Genomic DNA, 25,473 nt, shown 5'->3' with positions numbered 1-25,473 from the left:
TAATCAATGCGGGAGATGATGAGTGCATGGATCAGAGTTTTTGCAGTGTCTTGTGTAAGATAAGGGCGTATTTTGGATATGTTTTTAAGGTGCATGTTTTTAAGGATATGTTTTTAAGGTGTATTTACCCTATGATGTGTGAACATATAAGTTTGCTTAACCACAGTAGGGGAATCCTTATCAGTGATTTGTAGGATTTGCATCCCAGTAACCACAAGGGCAGTGCTGTCATTTAGCAAAGGAAAATCCTTGTCAGAAACACCTAATATAGGGACTGACAGGACAGCATGAACCCCATTCTCTTCAGAGAAAATATCAGATAGATTATTGGATAGGGAGGAGGAAGCAGCCCGCTTAGATGACCCAGAGACATGAAAGTGACCTGGAATAGGGTCATACACTACAACCCGTGAGGCAAAATTTCCCCGCCCAAAGCGGAGTAACCATGGGGACATCAGTGACTGTAATGTTACAGCATACTTGCCTACCTGACCCTCTCCATGAGGGAGAAAATGCTCTGTTCCTGGACTTTCCTGGTAATGTATGATTGTCATCACCTGTGGTGAGCTAGTTAATTGATAAGAAAGGTGTTTCACCACAGGTGATGGCAATCATACATTACCAGGAAAGTCCAGGAACAGAGCATTTTCTCCCTCATGGAGAGGGTCAGGTAGGCAAGTATGTGTTACAGGTGGTCACATAGGGGGTATAAAGCGTTCAACTTAAGTACCCAGTAGGTTTGAGAACGCAGCCCAGGTTGGCTCCTGATTGATTACAGGAGCTGCGGACTGACTGGGAGATGTATGAGACATAGTACACAGACCATCACACAAACTTCCCCCTCGGGTAAATCCATTGCGCATGCTCTGCAGGATGCAGGAGTGTCCTCAGATTTACTGCCCTACATGTTAAACATTATACACAAATGCAAAAGAGAGCGGTTTAGTACGACGAAGCCAGACAGAGTACATACAATACCTGCAAATAAATCAGTTAGCATTTGACAGAGTACCCAGTACACAACACCTACAATATATTCTGTCACAGGTACACTTGTTCTTAACTAACGCCGTCTTAAAATCGACATGTAGAAGACCTTGCCCTGCAGTCCCGGAGACTAGTCGCATCAGTTTTAGAAAATGGCGCCCAGCGTCTCAGTCAGGGAGTGAGGGAGAGTGTGAGGCAGCTCCGGGGCAGGAACACCAGCAGTAGATGGCACCCTAGGCCGGGGAAGAGGCTACATGTCAAGCGCCGGCTCCCCTATGCTGAACTTCACCACCTGGTACTATGGAGTCTAATTAAAATGGATATTAGTATATCCAACATGTACTCCTATGCCCTGGTGGATATAGTGGGGTCCCTGCTCGGTGACCGTGTCCATGCCAGCGTCGCAGTCAGTCTCCCTAAACTGCGATCGGAACAGAGTTAATGGCAGGTCCTGCCTGGGGGACCCTCTTACCTCCTCCCTTCTGTAGCAGCCACGCGCACCAGGAGAGCATCTGCGACTGTGTGCCTAGAGCCAGAGCGTCTCCGCCGAGAGTACCCGGGAACAGTGCCAACAGGAGTATGCGATGCCGCTAGGAAGGTGATTGAGCCGCAGGACAGTATGTCACACTTCTAAAAAGCTTTTTCAGGGCTGCCTAGTGCATTACCCCTGTTAAATGACCTTCATGCAGGCACCAACTCTAAAACTGAGCTCACAGTGCCTGGAGGCGGGGTTATAGAGGAGGCCCCGCAATGCATTCTGGGACAGTCTAAATAAAGCTTTAGCCTGTTGGTGCCTCTGGATCAAGATCCATCTCTACACCCTGATGTATTCCTTGTGGAACACAGTATACCCCCCTGCAGAAAATTATATATATGCCACTTGTACAGTATATCTGTGTGTCTGAGTCTGTATAGTAAGTTTTACAATGTATCAGGTGCAGCTTTTTCTTAATGCAAGTTCTCTTCTGCTCCCTATACAGACTCAGTCACACACAATATACAAGGGTCATACTGTATATCAAATTAATCGGCACAGTCTCTTCGTACATCCTACTCCTAGTTTCTTGTGACTAAGACTTATTTTCGGCTTTGTTAGCAGAGTTGCACGGGACCTGGCGGCTCGATCACACCAGGTATCTCACGCTGCATGGTGTATTCAGGCTAGATGTATAGATGTACGTAGTGGTTATAAAGGTATAATGTTTGAACTTCACTGCTGCTAAAGGTCTATAACTTCATGCCAGAACTGTACTTGTGTATTTGAAAATGTTTTTCAGCAATACACAAATCTGTTCCTACAGGTTAGGAAAGGACTTTAAATGGTTCCAGGAACATGATTGTGAATTCAGAATATCAGATTAGTGCAATGACCTCTCACAACCCCTCTATAAAATTAAGCATAAGTTTGTGATACAGCTGGAGTATATTTTATCATAAATGGTGAGTGATCTGGCAAGTGCTATAGATGTGCCAGTTTGCAAAACAATGAAACCGCACTGCTTTATTATATTTCAGTGATAGGACTGTAAAGTTGAGAGCAGACTGTTCCTAGTCTTATAGGTGCTCAGTTAAATAGTTCGCCGAAAAGAAATGTACTCCAACTGTACTCAAAGTAGAAACCCATACAGTATGTAGCAGCATCATACACTTAGAGAGTTAGGTGATCATTCCTGTACTTAATTTTATTGACCCTGCTGAGCTTGTGACCAATCAAATTTAAGCTATTGTGAGGGCTAGTGGAGGTACATCGTTGCTGTGGGAGGCAGCATGTCCCAATGTAACGCTGCCTCCCGCAGCCTGTTGCAGTTTCCAGCTCCCCCATTCTATCATATGGGTAGCGGGATTGTGTGTACACACGCTCCTTTCTGCTATACGCTATGTGACGACAATCAGCCCACGATGTGAACGGATTGTGGGCAACACTGAAATTGAACACATCTGTATAACATCTTAAACTGTATTTGGCAGCAATGTATTTCAGAAATAAAAAGTCCACAGGAAACCATTTGCACCTACAGTACTCCTTGTAACAAATGCTAAACCAAACATGATAATAATGTATCTGGAAAGGCAAACAGGTGAAACTCAGAAAATTAGAATATCGTGCAAAAGTTCATTTATTCCAGTAATTCAACTTAAAAGGTGGAACGAATATATTATATAGACTCATTACATGCAAAGTGAGATATTTCAAGCCTTTATTTAGTATAATTTTGATGATTGTGGTTTACAGTTTAAGATAACCCCAAATCTCCAAAAATTAGATTACATAAAACCAATAAAAAAAATAAGATTTTACTCACCGGTAAATCTATTTCTCGTAGTCCGTAGTGGATGCTGGGGACTCCGTAAGGACCATGGGGAATAGACGGGCTCCGCAGGAGACTGGGCACTCTAAAGAAAGATTTAGAACTACTGGTGTGCACTGGCTCCTCCCTCTACGCCCCTCCTCCAGACCTCAGTTAAGGAAACTGTGCCCGGAAGAGCTGACATTATATGGAAAGGATTTTGGAATCCAGGGTAAGACTCATACCAGCCACACCAATCACACCGTACAACTCGTGATAAACTTACCCAGTTAACAGTATGAACAACAACTGAGCATCAACCAATGAATGCCAACATAACATGCTCTGTGGACTTGTCTCTTCCAAGTGCTGCTTGGACTTCTAAGTCAGGAGCTGGAAGCCGAGTGAAAAGGAGGTGCAGTGAGCTGGAACAACTGCAACTGCTAAGTGGAGTATAGGTGCCGCAGGAGAGAGTACTACGGCTGCATAAAAGTAAAGGACCAAGAACCGCACAAAGATAGATAAGTATAAGCCAGCTTAATTTATTGTATAAGTGAGATTGCTGGTCTTCTACTTTTTATTTTTGCTGCTTTTTCTGTGAGAGTAACAGGGAGTTAGACCTTACAAACAATATGGGAGGGGCTGTGATTGAGGACCTCACTCAGTGCATGTCGTGCAAGATGTATGCACACCTGGAGCTACCGGCCCAGTGTGATTACATCTGCACGAGGTGTGTGCGAACTGTTGCCCTGGAAGCCCAGGTAACTGATCTAGAGCAAACCGTTACGCGACTGAGGGAGATTCACAATCTCGAGCGTAGTTTAGACAGAACGGTGGAGGAGTTGCGGGAGGGGTCACTGGTAGAAGAGGATGATGATCAGGTAGCCAGTTGGGTCACAGTTAGAAGGAAGAAAAAGAGAGGGAGGCACGACATCTCCGAACTATCAAACCCGAACAAATTTGCCCGATTGGACGAGGAATCGGAGGATGATAGTGAAGAAATGACGGTGCCGGAGGAGACTGCTCCCTCTAGCATCCACAGGTGCGGTCCCTCTGGCGCGGTTGGGATAAAAGATAGAGAGGTACCTAGTCAGATGGTGGTGGTAGGGGATTCTATCATCAGGAAGGCAGATAGGGCAATCTGCTACCGGGACCGTGATCGCCGTACAGTCTGTCTCCCGGGTGCTCGGGTACGGCACATCGCGGACCGGGTAGATAGATTGTTGGGAGGGGCTGGCAAAGACCCGGCGGTCTTGGTGCACGTTGGCACCAATGACAAAGTTATCGGAAGGTGGGATGTCCTTAAGAAAGACTATAGGGACTTAGGAAAGAAACTGAAGGCAAGGACATCTAAGGTAATATTCTCGGAATTATTACCCGTGCCACGCGCTAGTCCAGGGAGGCAGAGGGAGATTAGGGAGGTAAATGTGTGGCTTAGGGATTGGTGCAGGAAAGAGGGGTTTGTGTTCCTGGAACACTGGGTGGACTTCTCAGTCAGGCGCCATCTCTTTTGTCGTGACGGATTGCACCTGACTGAGGAGGGGGCAGCGGTGCTGGGGGGAAGAATGGTTAGAAGGTTGGAGGAGATTTTAAACTAGGAGCCTGGGGGGAGGGTTTAGCTAGAAACTACGGGTCATGCAGTGAGAATAGTGGGGATGGCGGTAGTAAACGAAATGGGGGAGAAGTTGGGGGGAGGGTAAGAGCAGGCGGTAAGGTTACTAACATGGGTACTAAAAGGGATTTTACCAAAGCACTAACCAATGACGATTACAGGTCATCCTTGCTACATAAGGTGAAAGATGTCCCTAACGCAAGGGAAAATACTTATCTTAGTTGTATGTATGTAAACGCCAGAAGCATTACTGGTAAAAAGGGTGAACTAGAAATACTTGCAGCAAGCAAACAGTATGATATTATAGGCATTACTGACACTTGGTGGGATGAATCTCATGATTGGACAGTCAATCTAGAGGGCTATACACTGTTTAGGAGAGACAGACTAAATAAAAAGGGTGGAGGGGTGTGTCTTTACGTAAAGCCGTTTTTAAATCCTAATATATGGGAAGATATTCAGGAGGGGACTGTAGACACTGTCGAGACATTATGGGTAGAAATTGCATGCGGGGAAAAAGGAATAAAGTTAGTATTGGGTGTATGCTATAGGCCGCCTGGTATCAACGCATCTGATGATGAATCGTTACTAAAGCAAATTGAAAGAGCAGCAGGAGTAGGAGACATAGTAGTGATGGGAGATTTTAACTATCCAGAGATAAACTGGAAAAACGATTCATGTGATACTGCTAGGGGCAATATGTTTTTAAACACACTTAATGATAACTACTTAGTCCAACTAATTGAGGAACCAACTAGGTACAATGCAATCTTAGACCTGGTATTAACAAACAATGGGGATTTGGTATCAGGTATTATAGTAGGGGAACCCATAGGAAACAGCGACCACAATATGGTCACATTCAATATCAGTTTCTATAAACAGCCCTATACTGGCTCAACTAGGACTTTAAACTTTAGCAAAGCAAATTTTGAAAAGATGAGGGTATTTTTCAGGGATATTGAATGGGAAGGTTTGTTTTTAGGAAAAAATACTACGGAGAAATGGGAGGTACTAAAATTCCTGCTAGCTAAAAATACACTCAAATGTATTCCTATGAGTAGCAAAAAAAGGAATAAAAATCATAAACCGATGTGGCTTAACAAAAAGATTAAGGAACTTATGGGCAAGAAAAGGCGAGCATTTAAAAAATACAAATCTGACGGGGAAGCAGAGTCATTTCAGCACTATAAGGAATGTAACAAAATTTGCAAAAAGGAAATAAGAGCGGCTAAAGTAGAAACTGAAAAACTAGTAGCAAAGGAAAGCAAAGCGAATCCCAAAAAATTCTTTCAATACATTAATAGCAAGAGATTAAAGAAGGAGAGTATAGGCCCTTTAAAAGACAAGTTGGGAGTCTTAAGCAAAAATGATAATGACATAGTGGACACACTAAATGAGTTTTTTTTCAACAGTATTCACTCGTGAGGACCCAATTCAGGGACTAACGCACAATCTCAATAATGAGAATATCACACTGATAGGTACTTATTTAAGCGAGGAAGTAGTCTGTGACCGATTAAAACATTTAAAGATTAATAAATCACCAGGGCCCGATGGTATTCATCCAAGGGTTCTAATGGAGCTTCACTCTGAACTGGCAAAACCGCTATCTTTGATCTTTAAGGATTCAGTTATATCAGGTATGGTTCCCAAAGACTGGCGTATAGCGGAAGTAGTGCCTATATTCAAAAAGGGAAGTAAAGCTGAACCAGGTAATTATAGACCAGTTAGTCTAACATCTATAGTGGGGAAAGTATTGGAAGGTATTCTAAGAGATAGTATTCAGAAGTTCCTTGAAACCAATAAGGTCATTAAAAGGAATCAACATGGGTTTATGAAGGACAGATCCTGTCAAACCAACTTACTTGGCTTTTATGAAACAGTAAGCGCAAACCTAGATCAGACGTGGATGTAATCTTTTTAGACTTTGCCAAAGCGTTCGATACTGTACCACACATGAGACTTATCTACAAGCTACAAGAATCAGGGCTAGGAAGCACAATATGCACTTGGGTCAAAAACTGGTTAGATAATAGGAAGCAGCGCGTTGTGGTTAATGGATCTTTTTCAACTTGGACTGAAGTGCTAAGTGGTGTGCCGCAAGGCTCAGTATTAGGACCGCTATTGTTCAATATTTTCATTAACGACATAACAGAAGGTCTAGAGAGCATGGTGTCAATTTTTGCAGATAATACCAAATTGTGTAAGGCTATAAATACAGAGGAGGATGCAGAGTCTCTTCAGAACGACTTAGTTAAATTAGAAGCATGGGCAGCCAAATGGAGAATGCGCTTCAACACAGACAAGTGTAAGGTAATGCACTGTGGTAACAAGAACATAAATTACACCTACCTACTAAATGGGGTAAAATTAGGGGATTCTGTACTGGAAAAGGACTTAGGTGTCCTCATAGATAGCAAGCTAAGCAGTAGTACCCAAAGTAGGACTGCAGCAAAGAAGGCTAATAAGATATTAGCATGCATAAAACGGGGTATTGATGCTAGGGACGAGAGTATTATACTCCCGTTATATAAATCACTAGTGAGGCCACACCTTGAATACTGTGTACAATTCTGGGCACCGTACTACAAAAAGGATATCCTGGAGCTTGAAAAGGTACAGAGGAGGGCAACCAAACTAATTAAGGGCATGGAGACGATGGAATACAAGGAAAGGCTTGAAAGACTAGGCATGTTTACATTGGAAAAGCGGAGACTAAGAGGGGATATGATCAACATCTACAAATATATAAGGGGACAATACACAGAGCTTGCGCGGGACCTGTTTTTGGTTAGATCAACACAGAGGACTCGTGGACACTCGCTCAGGTTAGAGGAGAGGAGATTCCGCACAATACGGCGTAAAGGCTTTTTCACGGTAAGGACAATACATGTTTGGAAATCCCTGCCCGAGGGAGTTGTAATGGCGGAATCTGTCAACACCTTTAAGAATGGGTTAGATAAATTCCTAATGGATAAGGATATCCAGGGGTATGGTGCATAGTCATGCATTATAGTTACTATAAATAGGGATAAAATGTAACGGCTGACAGCAGCATCAGTCAGAAATTTTAGTCAAATCATCATGCATAGGAGACCACAAATAGGTTGAACTCGATAGACAATTGTCTTTTTTCAACCTCAGATACTATGTTACTATGTAACATAACATAACCCTTTATTAAGCAATAACTATATACACGTATTGCAGAAAGTCCGCACTTGGGACGGGCGCCCAGCATCCACTACGGACTACGAGAAATAGAGTTACCGGTGAGTAAAATCTTATTTTCTCTAACGTCCTAGTGGATGCTGGGGACTCCATAAGGACCATGGGGATTATACCAAAGCCTCCAAACGGGCGGGAGAGTGCGGATGACTCTGCAGCACCGAATGGGTAAACACAAGGTCCTCCTCAGCCAGGGTATCAAACCTGTAGAATTTTGCAAACGTGTTTGAACCCGACCAAGTAGCAGCTCGGCAAAGCTGTAATGCCGAGACTCCTCGGGCAGCCGCCCAAGAAGAACCCACCTTCCTTGTGGAGTAGGCTTTCACTGATTTTGGATGCAGCAATCCTGCCGCAGAATGAGCCTGCTGAATCGTGTTACAGATCCAGCGCGCAATAGTTGGCTTTGAAGCAGGAGCACCCAGCTTGTTGGATGCATACAGGATAAACAGCGAGTCAGTCTTCCTGACTCCAGCCGTTCTGTTAACATAAATCTTCAAAGCCCGGACCACGTCCAGCAACTTGGAATCCTCCAAGTCACGAGTAGCCGCAGGCACCACAATAGGTTGGTTCAAATGAAACGAAGACACAACCTTTGGTAGAAATTGCGGACGAGTTCGCAATTCTGCCCTGTCCATATGGAAAACCAGATAGGGGCTTTTACATGACAAAGCCGCCAATTCTGACACTCGCCTAGCCGAAGCCAAGGCCAACACCATGACCACTTTCCACGTGAGATACTTTAGCTCCACGGTCTTAAGTGGCTCAAACCAGTGGGATTTCAGGAAACCCAACACCACGTTGAGATCCCAAGGTGCCACTGGTGGCACAAAAGGGGGCTGAATATGCAGCACTCCCTTAACAAAAGTCTGAACCTCAGGCAGTGAAGCCAGTTCCTTCTGAAAGAAAATACATAGGGCCGAAATCTGGACCTTTATGGATCCTAATTTTAGGCCCATAGTCACTCCTGACTGTAGGAAGTGCAGGAATCGACCCAGCTGGAATTCCTCTGTAGGGGCCCTCCTGGCCTCACACCAAGCAACATATTTTCGCCATATACGGTGATAATGCTTTGCCGTCACGTCTTTCCTAGCCTTTATCAGCGTAGGAATGACCCCATCTGGAATGCCCCTTTTCCGCCAGGACCCGGCGTTCAACCGCCATGCCGTCAAACGCAGCCGCGGTAAGTCTTGGAACAGACAAGGTCCTTGTTGTAACAGGTCCTGTCTGAGAGGCAGAGGCCATGGATCCTCTGTGAGCATTTCTTGCAATTCCGGGTACCAAGTCCTTCTTGGCCAATTCGGAGCGATGAATATCGCTTTCACTCTTTTTTCTTACAATTCTCAGCACCTTTGGTATGAGAGGAAGAGGAGGAAACACAGACCGACTGGAACACCCACGGTGTTACTAGTGCGTCCACAGCTATCGCCTGAGGATCCCTTGACCTGGCGCAATACCTGTTTAGCTTTTTGTTGAGGCGTGACGCCATCATGTCCACCTGTGGGAGTTCCCATCGATTTGCCAGCAGCTTGAAGACTTCTTGATCAAGTCCCCACTCTCCCGGGTGGAGGTCGTGTCTGCTGAGGAAGTCTGCTTCCCAGCCGTCGACCCCCGGAATGAACACTGCTGACAGTGCTTGCACGTGATTCTCCGCCCACCGAAGAATCCTGGTGGCTTCTGCCATCGCCACCCTGCTTCTTGTGCCGCCCTGTCGGTTGACATGGGCCACTGCAGTGATGTTGTCTGACTGAATCAGCACTGGTTGGTCTCGAAGCAGAGGCTCCGCTTGGCTTAGGGCGTTGTATATGGCCCTTAGTTCTAGGATATTTATGTGCAGACAAGTCTCCTGACTTGACCACAACCCTTGGAAGTTTCTTCCCTGAGTGACTGCTCCCCATCCGCGGAGGCTTGCATCCGTGGTCACCAGGACCCAGTCCTGTATGCCGAACCTGCGGCCCTTGAGGAGGTGAGCACTCTGCAGCCACCACAGAAGAGACACCCTGGCCCTGGGGGACAGGGTGATCAGCCGATGCATCGGAAGATGCGATCCGGACCACTTGTCCAACAGATCCCACTGAAAGATCCTGGCATGGAACCTGCCGAAGGGAATGGCTTCGTATGACGCCACCATCTTTCCCAGGACTCGCGTGCAGTGATGCACCGACACCTGTTTTGGTTTCAGGAGGCCCCTGACTAAAGTCACAAGCTCCTGAGCCTTCTCCTCCGGGAGAAATACCTTCCTCTGGTCTGTATCCAGAATCATGCCCAAGAAGGGTAGACTCGTCATAGGGATCAGCTGCGACTGGAATATTCAGAATCCAGCCGTGCTGCCGCAACACTTCCTGAGAGTGTGCTACGCTGATCAGTAACTGCTCCCTGGACCTCGCCTTTATGAGGAGATTGTCCAAGTATGGGATAACTAACTCCTTGCTTCCGAAGGAGCACCATCATCTCTGCCATCACCTTGGTAAATATTCTCGGTGCCGTGGACAGGCCAAACGGCAGCGTCTGGAATTGGTAATGACAGTCCTGTACCACAAACCTGAGGTACTCTTGATGAGGCGGATAAATGGGGACATGCAAGTAAGCATCCTTGATGTCCAGTGTTAGGGTAATTTAACCTCTTCTGGTCTGGTCTATAAACTCTCTGCAGTCATCAGTCAGAATTCTGTTCCTTTAGCAACCGGTTGGAGGTCAGTGAATGAAAAGATGACACAGAATTATGTGTAACTCAAGCAAATCATAATTGACCTGCTAGGGGCCGTCATAGGTTTATTTTTATAGCTTAAAAAAAAAATCATGCTTGCCAATACATTTAGCCAATCAGAATACACCATGTATGTCTCAGAACCTGAAATACGTCAATTGTCATACAATGTTCCAATTGGCAACTAGAACATCCTTGAAAATGGTTATTGTTTTGTGATTATCAGTCTTTCGGACATAAACTCAAAACATTCTTCAACATTCTTCCCAATTAGCCTTGGATATATCTGGTGTTGCTTTGTCCGCCTTGGATACATCTGGTGTTGCCTTGTCCTTGTACAAGTCATGCTTTAAACAAGATATTCAGAGTATATAGTTTTCTGAATATCTGTGCAATATATTTAAGGATACATGAACACATCTTGTGATTAACAGTAAATATCTTAATAAATGCGAAAAAGCGTGAATCAATATATATTTGCTATACTGCGGAAGCTCCTACACCATCATTTCCCCTCTTTTTGATTCCACTTTTTCTCCCTATTCTACCTACACTAGGCCTAAACTATCCCCTTTCAGTAAACCTTATAGCCCAAACCTTGGGGATTTCCCCTAACAACCACCAAAGGATAAGCAACTTCATTCTTCTGGCTGGAGAGTCACTGTCAACTTCTTCGAGTGGGAGGCATGTAATCAGGTAGCACGACCTTTCACCTTAATTTGAGGTAGGCATGGTTAGCAGCACTTAATATGGACCATCATATCTTGGTTCAAAGGTCTTTCTCACATGTCTCTTTAAATAGACCCAATCTCCTGGGTTTAGTTTATGCGTAGCTGATTCTTCTGGGTCTGGAATTGAAGAAAACACTCGGCAATGGAGGTTAGTCAATGTTTTACAGACCTCCTGTACATAACCTGTTAAATCACCATGATTATGTTGTAGCTGTTGTGGATAATAACAACCTGTTCTTGGAGCTGACCCAAACAATATTTCATATGGAGTCAGTTTACTAGGTCTCATGGGTGTGGTCCTAATATTGAACAAGACTATAGGTAGGCATTCTGGCCAAGTTCTTTTGGTTTCTGTCATCATTTTCTGTAGTTTTAGCTTAAGGTCAAAGTTCAGATGTTCCCCCCTCCCACTCGCCTGGGGACGGTAAGGCACGTGGAAGGCCTGCTGTACCCCCAAATCTTTCATTATATGCTGCATGACTTCTCCTGTGAAATGTGTACCTTTATCTGATTCTATAACCTCAGGTACCCCAAATCTACATACTACTTCTGCTATCAGTTTCTTTGCAGTGGTTTTTGCTGTGGCTTTGCTTACTGGCCAGGCTTCGGCCCAGTGACTAAACATGTCCGTTGCTACTAGTACATATTCATATGGACCGCTTCGTGGCAACTGTATATAGTCGATTTGTAGTCTTTGAAATGGGTAAGAGGCTTTGGGTATAGTTCCTAGAGGTGTCTTGGTTCTTTGTCCTGGATTGCTGATTCCACAGATCCAGCATCCTGCTACAAAGTTTGTTGCAGCTTTATTGAAGCCTGGAGTTATCCAATGCTCTTGTACTCTATTCACCATGGCTTCCTTTGAATGATGTACTTGTCCATGAGCTACTTGTAACATAGGTGGAAATAGAGCTGCCGGTAGACAGTACTTTAATTCTCTTGACTTCCAAAGTCCATGTTCATCTTCTTCTGCCCCCGATCGTGTCCATTTTTCCTTTTCTCCTTGTGATGCTTGTTGTTGAATTTTGATCAACTCCTCTTCACTGGGCATTTGCTTCACATCTTGAGCTACTAAGACTTGCTCAGGTTCTTTTGATTGTAAGGCAATTCTCTTGGCTTCTGCATCTGCAAATGCATTTCCTTTAGCTTCCATGGTTTGGCTCTTAGTATGTGGTTGTACCTTGATTATGCCAATCCTTTTAGGTAGTTTCAATGCTCTGAAGAGTTCCATAATCAAACTGGCATGTTTGATGGGTTTTCCGTTTGCACCTTTGAAGTCCCTACTTTTCCAAATAACAGCGTAATCCTGGGCCACCCCCCAAGCATAGCGTGAATCCGTGTAGATGTTAGCTGTCATGTTTTCAGCATGTATGCAGGCTTTGGTCATTGCTATGAGTTCTGCTTCTTGTGCTGACATGCTTGGTGCCAATGGTCTAGACTCTATGACTTCAGTTTCAGTTGTTACTGCATATCCTCTCCTTGGGGATCCATTATCATAATATCTTGATCCATCGACGAACAGGTTCATGTCTGGATTGTCCAGTGGTGTATCTTGGACATTAGGAAGAGGTAAAGTCTCTAATTCCATGAGGGCTAGGCAATCATGTAGAGATGATTGTGTTGTATTTTCTGCGTCTGTAGCAGCATTTACCTCCTCATCTGACGATTCACCATCATTACCATTTCTCCCTCTCCTCCCCTCTTTTGTATCGTTGATGGGAAGGAGTGTAGCTGGGTTTAGTACAGTGCATCTTGTGATGGTGACATGGGAGGCGCTTAATAGCGCTACTTCATATTTGGTAAGTCTGGCTGCAGAAAGATGCTTGGTTTTTGCTTGACTTAGTATTTCTGTTACAGCGTGCGGTACTTGTATACACAGTGGATGATCAAGCACAATGTCTGTCACCTTTTCCTTGAGTATCACTGCTGCTGCCACTGCTCGAACACAGGATGGTGCTCCTCTGATAATCGGATCCAGCTGGGCTGAATAGTATGCCACTGGTCTTTGTTTTGGTTCGTATTTCTGGGTGAGCACCCCTAAAGAATGCCCTCTGTTTTCATGGCAGAATAGGTTAAAAGGCTTTTTGTAATCAGGCAATCCCAATGCTGGGGCTGTTATTATGGCTTGCTTTAGTTTTCTTACTGCTTCTTCAATGGTGTCCCTGTTTACTGCTGACGCCTCCTTTTTTGTTAATTCATATAGGGGTTGCATCAGTAATGAGGCTGAGGGTATCCATTCTTTGCAGTATCCAATAAGGCCCAGGAAAGCTCTGATTTCTTTTAATGTTCTTGGGGGTTTTTCTTGAGTTATTGCTTTTGTTCTTTCATCAGTAAGGTGCCTTATTCCTTGGGATATGCAGTGTCCTAAAAACAAAACAAAAAAAAAAAAAAACAACAACTTTTTTTCTGTACTAGCTGTAGTTTTGTCTTTTGACACTCTGCAATCTTCTTCTGCCAAAAAGATGAGTAGTGATACTGTTTCCTTTTTGCACTTCTCTTCTGTCTCTGCAGCAATAAGCAGATCAACATTTTGAACTAACTGGGTGTCTGTAAAGTGCGGTGTTATGGCTTTTGATTGTGCTTCTGTAAGAGGATATTGTCTGATTGATACTGGTTGCGTTCCTGGTTTCAGCTGTAGCTGTACTGGCTGAACCTTCATGTGTCCAACATCATTCTTTCCTTTGGACCAGAGTTTTTCTGGTACTGCCTTTAACCAGTCAGGTACATCAGCCAAATCTTGTTTTGGTGCTGGGTTGGAATTTTGTCTTATAGGATATATCTGTATGGCTGCTTCCATCTGTTGATGAACCTTCTCTGGTAATTTACTGGAAAATGTAATTCCTTTTGGTGTGTACGGTATGCAGGCTTGAATCAACTTTAGAACATCTGCTCCTAATAAGTTTACTGGGCAAGTACTAGAGGTGAGGAATTGGACCGGAATGGGAGTTTCAACATCTTCAATGGTTAATACCATAGGTTTACTTTCCTTTAATTTCACTGTAGTTCCTCCTAAACCAGTTGCTAGAAGTGTCTCAGTGGTCATTAATTCACTTGGTACCTCCTGCTGCTGTAAAATTGTTCGGCTTGCTCCCGAGTCTATAATGCATTGATATTGGTGACCTGTTGGCAGTACAAGGGTCACTTGATCATTTTCTTGTTCAGATGGTGTTTTGACAGGGAGGTACCTCGGGAAGCCACTTCTTCATGCTTTAGGTTTTTCTTGCTGGTTTTCACACCATTCCTTGTATTTTCTGCAATTCTTCTTGAAATGTCCTTCTTGCTTGCAGAAATAACACTTTCTGTCATCTTGCTTGGTTCCTTCTTTTGAGTTCCTTCCTGTGGCCCCTTGTGTTGGGCTTCTGATTTTCCACTTGCTTTGTTCCTGGACAACGTGAACTGTTACCTTCGGTATGGCATTCTTTTCTTTGGCTTTTCTTATTTTTTTTCATTCTCCCTTTCCTCCATTCCTTCTAGCACCTGAACTATTGCTTCAAGTTCCATATAAGAAGTTTCTGGCCTAACCTGGAAAAACCGAGTTCTATAGGCTTCTGACAACCCATTTAGGAATTTAGTTTTTAACAGTCTTTTGTGTTGAGGGTTATCTGTTGCATATCCTTCATCAGTGTGTCGTATAGTGACTTTATCATAGTAAGTTCTGATGGACTCAGTCTTCTCCTGTTTCAAGTCTGGGGCTGCTGGTGCCCTGAGTGTCTGTGCATGACACCATCTCTTAAGTCTTGTCATGTACATCTTTCCACTTTCGAACGTTGTTCTATTTTCCTCTGCCGGGGCGGCCTCTATGGCTGGGCAATCGTTTGCTGCAATTGCTACTGCCATGGTGCTCACTTGCTGAGCTGTTCCTGGTCCTAGTATAGCCTCACACAACTGGTGATAGTCGACCCATGCTGGTGTCCATATGGCTTGAATTCTTTCCATATAGGCATAAAATGCTGCTGGGTTTTTTCTAGGATCTGGGGACTCTGCAACTATATTTGCGAGGTCATTGCCATACCATGGTTTGTGGTGTTGGCTCTGTACGATGTATGGTTCATCCACCCTGGTTGCATCATTTGTGTTGCATATTCTCTGCACTTGTACTGGATACAGAGAAATAGGCAATGATGACCGTCTTTCAGCATTTCTAGTTGCATAGTTATCTTGGCATGGCGGTTCATGGGGTGAAATCCAGTTTCCACAATTTGGGCAATGTTCATATCCTTCTGGAACGCAAAACTGACATACCAGACACAATCTTTCTGGAAAATATATCACTTTATTCTGTACATTATGTACCTGGGCATAAAAAGCTGTAGAGGCTGTGTCTTGACCCCCTTGCTTCTCCGCCTGATTTGCACCCTTTCGCCTATAGTTCCTGATTGTGGACTATTGTTTACTGGACTCATAGCTTGATTCCAGGTGTCCACCACTCGTTTAAACATGAGGGGAGCTTTTGGTGGCCAGTTTCTTTGGTTTGATCTTGTTGGGGTTTCTTGTGATAAAGTATCAGGACACTGGGGCATACTCTGTACACATAGCTCAGGTAAATCATTTGGGTTTTCAACCACAGATCCTTTCAAGATAGGGCTGATTATTTGCCACTCTTTTCCTGGTTCATCTCTTTTCAATTTCACTGTTAGTGAGCTTGCAGATGATTCAATTCTGTTCATACTAGGGGTACCTGGGTGTGCATGCATGTCTGAGTATAGGGGTGGGGTATGGTGTGGAGGTGCTGTTGCTGGAATCACAGGCAGTGAGTTTAACGCTGGTTGTGGTGCTATTGGGTACTCTGGTACAATGGGGAAATCATTTTCCTCATCTCTTCTTCTATTTTCTGCTTCTAATTCTTTTGCTACAGTGATCCAGATGGATACTTGTTCTCTACAATTATGCTTAATTATCCAACTCTTGTTACAGGAGGAAATTTTTTCCCATTTCTCTAAGTCTAGTGTCCCTTCTGACGGAAAACCTGCTCTTTTGAAAATTTTTACTTATTCCTTTCAGAGCTTTCCTCCCCTCCCTGTTACTAACAATATCCACGGGTTTGTCGGGCCCTGACATCTTTACAGACTGGTCTCCCATGCCTGGGTGTGTGTGCGCAGAACCCCTCCTGATGTGGTATTTTAGTAACCCCTTATGAGGGAATTAAAATCTCCTTTCAGAGCTTTCCTCCCCTCCCTGTTACTAACAATATCCACGGGTTTGTCGGGCCCTGACATCTTTACAGACTGCGCTCCCATGCCTGGGTGTGTGTGCGCAGAACCCCTCCTGATGTGGTATTTTAGTAACCCCTTATGAGGGAATTAAAATCTCCTTGTGAGACGCTGACTCTGAAGAATCTCTTCTATCCTTGTACATAAAGAGCTCCTTAAATCCGTCTGTGGACAAATGACTGGGGTTGTAGCGTTACTCCTTCCTCCCTGTATTGGTGGAAAATCTATTAGTACTGCTCCCCAAGTGAGACCTGCATAATAGATTATTTCTTCTGGATCACTGAGATGCGTCCCTAATATTATTGTTAAGTCACTCCAAGGGTCTATCCCCCTGCTTATATAGACTCCTGCTTGTACCAGTACCCCTGTTGTTCCTTGTGTTTCCTTTCAGACAGTAGCTGTTCTTTCTTACTGTCCCAATCCTACCCCTTAACTGTCTTGCATAGGGACATACAATATATACAGTACAATGTGTGCAGGAGAATCTAGTTGCTGACACTGGTTCCATTATTTAGCAGACACCCGACTCCCCCCACCTTTTCAAAAGCATATTGACAGAGTACATACAACAGTGCAAGGATCCCAAAACAAGGATGACAATAAGTGCTATATCTGAAACTCTTGACCACCTCTTATATCTGGTTTTTCTGTCTTCTGGATACCCTCTTACTGCTATGTCTGTTATCTGTGTGCACGGCAGCTGTTTGAGGCTGTACGGGCAAATGGGTCTTAGACCTGGGATTATGTGGTTCCTAGGCCAATAGGTTATGATGTTAGACCAATCATACTCAATGTAATGTTCCAACAATTCCCTTTGTAAATGACAACCTATTGTACAATAAAATTCATCATCATTTTCCACATAACCAAATGAGACTTCAGTGCTTGTAATTGCCACCAATCTCGGTGCTACAGACCCTTTGTATTTTCTTAACACAACAACACAGGTACAAGATTTACATACACCTCTTTGGTTATTTATCAATTTAAACTGTTTATCAGCATTAGAATACACCTTGGCCATACGCCACCTTTTTAAAAATGTAAAAGTTTCTTGGATATTTGATTAATTCCCCCCTTTACACTTGTGACAAATTAGCTGAAGATATTTACTCACAATTCAACAATATAACATACATGTATGGTACCTTAAAAAAAATTTCTTCTGACTGACACTGGGCTCTTTAAGATATTCTCTGATCTTCCCAACTGGACTTCCCCCAGATCCATTCAAGAAGCGCTGAGTCAAGTGAGCAGGTAGAAATCTACACATTAAATCTCACTTACCGTTTTTTTTTATCAGCGGTTCCTGAAAGATCAGAGGATTTGTTGCCAGTGGAGGAGATGCTGGAATATCCCGGACGATGCTCTCAAAATGTTAGGGTAATTTAACCTCTTCTGGTCTGGTCTATAAACGCTCTGCAGTCATCAGTCAGAATTCTGTTCCTTTAGCAACCGGTTGGAGGTCAGTGAATGAAAAGATGACACAGAATTATGTGTAACCTAAGCAAATCATAATTGACCTGCTAGGGGCCGTCATAGGTTTATTTTTATAGCTTAAAAAAAAAAAAATCATGCTTGCCAATACATTTAGCCAATCAGAATACACCATGTATGTCTCAGAACCTGAAATACGTCAATTGTCATACAATGTTCCAATTGGCAACTAAAACATCCTTGAAAATGGTTATTGTTTTGTGATTATCAGTCTTTCGGACATAAACTCAAAACATTCTTCAACATTCTTCCCAATTAGCCTTGGATATATCTGGTGTTGCTTTGTCCGCCTTGGATACATCTGGTGTTGCCTTTTCCTTGTACAAGTCATGCTTTAAACAAGATATTCAGAGTATATAGTTTTCTGAATATCTGTGCAATATATTTAAGGATACATGAACACATCATGTGATTAACAGTAAATATCTTAATAAATGCGAAAAAGCGTGAATCAATATATATTTGCTATACTGCGGAAGCTCCTACACCATCACCAGCGACACCATGAAATCCCCCTCTTCCAGGCTTGCAATGACCGCTCTGAGCGATTCCATTTTGAACTTCTTCAGATAAATGCTCAGGGATTTTAAATTCAAGATGGGTCTGACCGAACCGTCCGGTTTCGGTACCACAAACATAGTGGAATAGTAACCCCTTCCCTGTTGAATGAGGGGAACCTTTACCACCACTTGCTGGAGATATAGTTTGTGAATGGCCGCCAATACTACCTCCCTTTCCATGGGGAAAACTGGCAATGCCGATTTTAGGAAACGGTGAGGGGGCGTCACCTCGAATTCCAGCTTGTATCCCTGAGACACAATTTGTATAGCCCAAGGATCCACCTGAGAGAGATCCCACTGGTGGCTGAAATTTCGGAGACGCGCCCCCACCGCACCTGGCTCTGCCTGTGGAGCCCCAGCGTCATGAGGTGGATTTAGTGGAAGCCGGGGAGGACTTTGGTTCCTGGGAACTAGCTGTATGGTGTAGCTTTATCTCTCTACCCCTGCCTCTGGCAAGAAAGGATGCACCTCTGACTCTCTTGCTTTTTTGTGAACGAAAGGACTGCATTTGGTAATACGGTGCTTTCTTCGGTTGAGAAGGAATATATGGCAAGAAATTTGACTTCCCAGCTGTAGCTGTGGAAACTAGGTCCGAGAGACCGTCCCCAAATAATTCCTCACCCTTATAAGGCAAAACCTCCATGTGTTTTTTCGAGTCGACATCCCCTGTCCATTGCCGAGTCCATAAGACCCTTCTGGCTGAAATGGACATTGCGTTTATTCTAGAGCCCAGCAGGCAAATGTCCCTCTGGGCATCCCGCATATATAGGACAGCGTCTTTGATATGCCCCAGGGTCAGTAGAACAGTGTCTCTGTCCAGAGTATCTATCTCCTCCGAGAGATTATCAGTCCAAGCTGCTACCGCACTACACATCCAGGACGAAGCAATTGCTGGCCTCAGTAGAGTACCAGAATGTGTATATACAGACTTCAGGATAGCTTCCTGCTTTCTATCCGCAGGATCCTTCAGGGCGGCCGTATCCTGAGACGGCAGAGCCACCCTCCTAGATAAGCGTGTCAACGCCTTGTCTACCCTAGGGGAGGATTCCCAGCGTAACCTATCCGTTGGCGGGAAAGTATACGCCATCAGTAATCTCTTGGAAATTACTACTTTCCTATCAGGGGAATCCCACGCTTTTTCACATAATTCATGTAGCGGATGGCTTTAGTCATTTTAGGCTGCAACTTAGCATCATCGTCATCGACACTGGAGTCAGACTCCGTGTCGGCATCTGTGTCCACCATCTGGGACAGTGGGCGCTTATGAGACCCTGGCGGCCTCTGAGCTGTGGGATCCGACATGGGTTGAGACCCTGACTGTCCCAAAACATCAGCTTTATCCAACCTTTTATGCAAGGAGCTTACATTATCATTTAACACCTTCCACATATCCATCCAATCAGGTGTCGGCACCGTCGGCTGCGACACCACATTCATCTGCACTTGTTCTGCCTCCACGTATCCTTCATCAAACATGTCGACACTGACGTACCGACACACCGCACACACAGGGAATGCTCTGACTGAGGACAGGACCCCACAAAGGCTTTTGGGGAGACAGAGAGAGAGTATGCCAGCACACACCCCAGCGCTATATAACCCAGGGATTACACCAGGCCTGGCCAACCTGTGGCTCTCCAGCTGTTGTAAAACTACAAGTCCCATAATGCTTTGCTACAGTTTTTCTATTAAGGAATGCTAAAACTCTGGCAGGGCATGCTGGGATGTGTAGTTTCACAACATCTGGAGAGCCACAGGTTGGCCAGGCCTGGATTACACAGTACCTTAGTGTTTACCCAGTAGCTGCTGTTTTATATAAAATGCACCTAAATTTATGTGCCCCCCCTCTCTTTTTCACCCTTTTTCTACCTTGATACTGCAGGGGAGAGCCTGGGGAGCTTCTTTCCAGCGGAGCTGTGGAGAGAAAATGGCGCTGGTGTGCTGAGGAAGAAGGCCCCGCCCCCTCAGCGGCGGGCTTCTGTCCCGCTTCTATGTGTAAAAATGGCGGGGGCTCGCACATATATACAGTGCCTGGCTGCATATATGTGTTATTTTGCCAAAGGTACTCTAATTGCTGCCCAGGGCGCCCCCCCCTGCGCCCTGCACCCTACAGTGACCGGAGTGTGCGGGTGTGCTGTGGGAGCAATGGCGCACAGCTGCAGTGCTGTGCGCTACCTTAGGTGAAGACAGGAGTTTTCTGCCGCCGATTTCGATGTCTTCTTGCTTCTGCCGGCTTCTGTACTTCTGGCTCTGCGAGGGGGACGGCGGCGCGGCTCCGGGAACGGACGATCAAGGTTAGGTACCTGTGTTCGATCCCTCTGGAGCTAATGGTGTCCAGTAGCCTAAGAAGCGCAACCTAGCCGCAGTTAGTAGGTTTGCTTCTCTCCCCTCAGTCCCTCATAGCAGAGAGTCTGTTGCCAGCAGAAGCTCTCTGAAAATAAAAAAACCTAACTAAAATACTTTCTTCTTAGCAAGCTCAGGAGAGCCCACTAAAAGCACCCAGCTCTGGCCGGGCACAGATTCTAACTGAGGTCTGGAGGAGGGGCATAGAGGGAGGAGCCAGTGCACACCAGTAGTACTAAATCTTTCTTTAGAGTGCCCAGTCTCCTGTGGAGCCCGTCTATTCCCCATGGTCCTTACGGAGTCCCCAGCATCCACTAGGACGTTAGAGAAAAGGATTTTAAATATAGAAATGTCAGCCATCTGAAAAGTATAATCATGCATATGTACTCAGTACTTGGTTTGGGCCCCTTTCGCATTAATTACTGTTTCAATGCGGCGTGGTATGGATTCTATCAGCCTGTGGCACTGCTGAGGTGTCATAAAAGACCAGGATACTTTAATAGCGGCCTTCAGCTGTTCTCCATTGTTTGGTCTCATGTCTCTCATTTTTCTCTTGGCAATGCCCCATAGATTCTCTATGGGGTTCAGGTCAGGCGAGTTTGCTGGCCAATCCAGCACAGTAATCCCACGGTCATTGAACCAGGATTTGGTACTTTTGGCAGTGTGGGCAGGTGCCAAATGCTGGAAAATGAAGTCAGCATCTCCATAAAGCTTGTATGCTGTAGGAAGCATGAAGTGCTTTAAAATGTCCTGGTAGACAGCTGTGTTGACTCTGGACTTAATAAAGCACAGTGGACCAACACCAGCAGATGACATGGCTCCCCAAATCAACACAGACTGTGGAAACGTCACACTGGACTTCAAGCATCCTGGATTGTGTGCCTCTCCATTCTTCCTCCATACTCTGGGACCTTGGTTTCCAAATAAGATGCAAAATTTGCTCTCATCAGAAAACAGGACTTTGGACCACTGAGCAACAGACCAGTTATTTTTTTCTTTAGCCTAGGTAAGACACTTCTGACGTTGTTTGTTGTTCAGGAGCGGCTTGACAAGAAGAATACGACATTTGAAGCCCATGTCCATGATGCGTCTGTGTGTGGTGGCTCTTGATGCACTAACTACAGACTCAGTTCACTCCTTGTGAAGCTCCCCCACACTTTTGAATGTCCATTTCCTGACGATCCTCTCCAGGCTCTCTATGGAGCATTGCCAAGAGAAACCTGAGAGACATGAGACTGAACAATGCAGAAGAGCTGAAGGCCGCTATTGAAGCATCCTTCCACAACACCTCAGCAGTGCCACAGGCTGACAGAATCCATGCCACGCCGCATTGAGGCAGTAATTCAAGCAAAAGGGGCTCAAACCAAGTACTGAGTACATATGCATGATTATTCTTTTCAGAGGGCCGACATTTTTGTATTAAAAAAAAAAATGTTGTATTGATTTTATGTAATAATCTAATTTTCTGAAATTTTGGATTTGGGGTTATCTTAAACTATAAGCCACAATCATCAAAATTATAACAAATAAAGGCTTGAAATATCTCACTTTGCATGTAATGAGTCTATATAATATATTACAGGTTGAGTATCCCTTATCCAAAATGCTTGGGACCAGAAGTATTTTGGATATCGGATTTTTCCGTATTTTGGAATTGCATAACATTACTAGATATCATGGCGTTTGACCCAAGTCTAAGCACAGAATGCATTTATGTTTCATATACACCTTATATACACAGCCTGAAGGGAATTTTAGCCAATATTTTTAATAACTTTGTGCATTAAACAAAGTGTGTGTACATTCACACAATTCATTTATGTTTCATACACACCTTATACACACAGCATGAAGATCACTTGATACAATATTTTTAATAACTGTGTATTAAACAAAGTTTGTGTACATTGAGCCATCAGAAAACAAAGGTTTCACTATCTTAGTCTCAATCAAAAAATTCTGTATTTCGGAATATTCCGTATTTCGGAATATTTGGATATGGGATACTCAACCTGTAGTTCCACCTTTTAAATTGAATTACTGAAATAAATTAACTTTTCACGGTATTCTAATTTTCTGAGTTTCACCTGTAATCATTGTATCTGTTCTGTAGCCAATTTAGTCAAACAAAAAGGACAGTTACCCAAATCCAGTCATTCGGACAGCAGGTCGAATGATTTGACTGCAACATATACCTTTGGGTTGTTCCTGCTCAGCTAAAAACCTTATTCATGGCACGATGAGGTAATACACCATCCTGATCAATTTATGGATTTAGTCTGATTAAATCTAGTACAAAAATATTTTGATTGGATGCCGAAAAATGCAATTTCTGACATATTTTGGTTCAAAATGACTAAATTGCTTAACAATCTCCACGTGTGACATACCCATTGCAACATTCGAACATGACAAGCTGAAATGGATGAGAGATGGCTAAAGAGAAAGCCAGCTTTCTATATATTTCTTGCCTACCACTGTGCAACCATTTAAGTATGCGAGGTCAGGCAAGTGGCTTTGGTCTTTATTTTTTTTTGAGCAGCAAAATGTCACATTGAGGCCACTGATCAAATATACTCTATAAATTCAGTTTCCGCTGAGTTAATGCCACCATTTAATATGAAAATATAAGCAACAGAGTTCAGAGGGAAAATGCACAGCTTGATACTCTAGTATAGTGGTGGCCAACCCGCGGCTCTCGAACCGCATGCGGCTCTTTCTTGATTGGGCTGCAGCTCCTGCCGCCCGCTCCCTGACACTGTAGGCGCGGCTCCCACTGACATTGACAGCCTCACAGAGCCAGCCATTGCCTAGGGCATCTGGACTGCTGAACAAGTAGCAGTGGTTCCCTGTGTGCTGCGGCACCCTGGTGTGCCGCTGAGAACTTACAGAGGTACTGCGGCTGGTTGCTCGGGTCTCTGCAGCTGTGAATAAGAGTCACGTGAGCTGGAGGCTGCTGGTGTGGGTAGCACTGTGTGCATGGTGTCCCCAGAGCGGAAGCAGGAGCTTGGGGAGATTCACTCATGTAGCTGTTGTCTGGCGCTACCACGGCAGCAGGGTGAAGGAGAGGAAGGTCTCCCCTGGGAAAGAAGCTATTCGGGCAGAAGAGAGGTTAGTCGGCTGCTTCCTGCACATTATCCCACCTCAGCAATGAGCAGGAGGCCGCCGCCTTTACCCGGGGACAAGTCATGCTCCGCAGCCAGCCGGCCTCCCTGCAGCTCTCATCTCCCAGCCCCAGTCTGCTCGGCAGGTCCGGCCTCCGCAGCCACGGCAACACCAGCATCATTAACACAGCGGCCAGGACCTCAAGGAGGTGACTGACCAAGATCCTGCGCTCACTCTGGACCCTGGAGTACACTTCCCAGCACAGCCGCGAATTCAAGGTGAGAGACAGGGACTGTCCCAATTTTGAGAGTGTTACAGTTCTAATTCTGTCACCCTCTCCTTGTTACCCACCATCTCCTGTCACCCTCCCCCCTGTCCCGTATCGTCCAACATTTTACACAAAAATCGGTACAAACGCGAAAAGGGGGCGTGGTCACGCCCCTTTTCCTATACTTTCAATGTAAGTTTGGAGAGCCAAAAATTGGTACAGACCATAAAAAAAAAAGGTACAGTTGGAGGGTATGCCGTCTCCCTCTCCCAGTCACCCACTATATCCCAGTCACGCTAAATTATGAAGAAAATAATATTTTTATATTAATTGAGGCAATAATAATTAATGACCATCCATGCTGGCACTTATAGCGCTGCAAGTTTGTCATTTAAATGGGGCTTCTATCATTAATTAATTTAATGAGGGGGGCATGCTGAGCGGTACAGAGTGAAGGGGGACGCTGTGAGGCACATAGTGAAGGGGGTAGGCTGAAAGACACAGGTGGGATGCTGAGACACACAGAGTATAGGGGGCAGTCTGAAACACACAGAGGTGGGATGCTGAGAGGCACAGAGTGAAGGGCTAGCTTGTTTCAGTGTATTTTATGTAGATCTGTGTGACTAAAAACGGGGGTATGACACATGGTCATTCTCCTCAAATGTCATACCGAAGGCGGGTGCACAGAAATGGAGCATGGCCTTGTGTCAGGCCAAACCCTATTTTTTGTGCGCACGCCTTCGGCGCGCACATGATATCCGGTTCTTTGGCTTAACTGCAGATACTTTTGGGCACTTTTCCTCTGACTGGTTGGCCACCCCTGTTCTAGTAGTAAATTTTATTTACAAGACTACTGTACAAAAAAAAAAATACAAACTAGAAAACGGAAATTACAGTAACAGTTTAATCTCCAAAGACAATACAATGGCACAAGAGCACA

At 44.6% G+C, this 25,473-nt stretch overlaps 1 protein-coding gene across 3 annotated transcripts in view; it reads right to left on the bottom strand.

The window, feature by feature from the left end:
* Window positions 1-25,473, bottom strand: part of LOC134948996 (putative bifunctional UDP-N-acetylglucosamine transferase and deubiquitinase ALG13) — a 479,197-nt gene that overhangs the window by 20,392 nt on the left and 433,332 nt on the right. The gene's annotated exons all lie outside the window — the stretch shown is intronic.

The sequence above is a fragment of the Pseudophryne corroboree genome, chromosome 8 (assembly GCF_028390025.1).
Source record: "Pseudophryne corroboree isolate aPseCor3 chromosome 8, aPseCor3.hap2, whole genome shotgun sequence".
Lineage (NCBI taxonomy): Eukaryota > Metazoa > Chordata > Amphibia > Anura > Myobatrachidae > Pseudophryne > Pseudophryne corroboree.
This window is presented reverse-complemented; position numbering and strand designations above follow the sequence as displayed.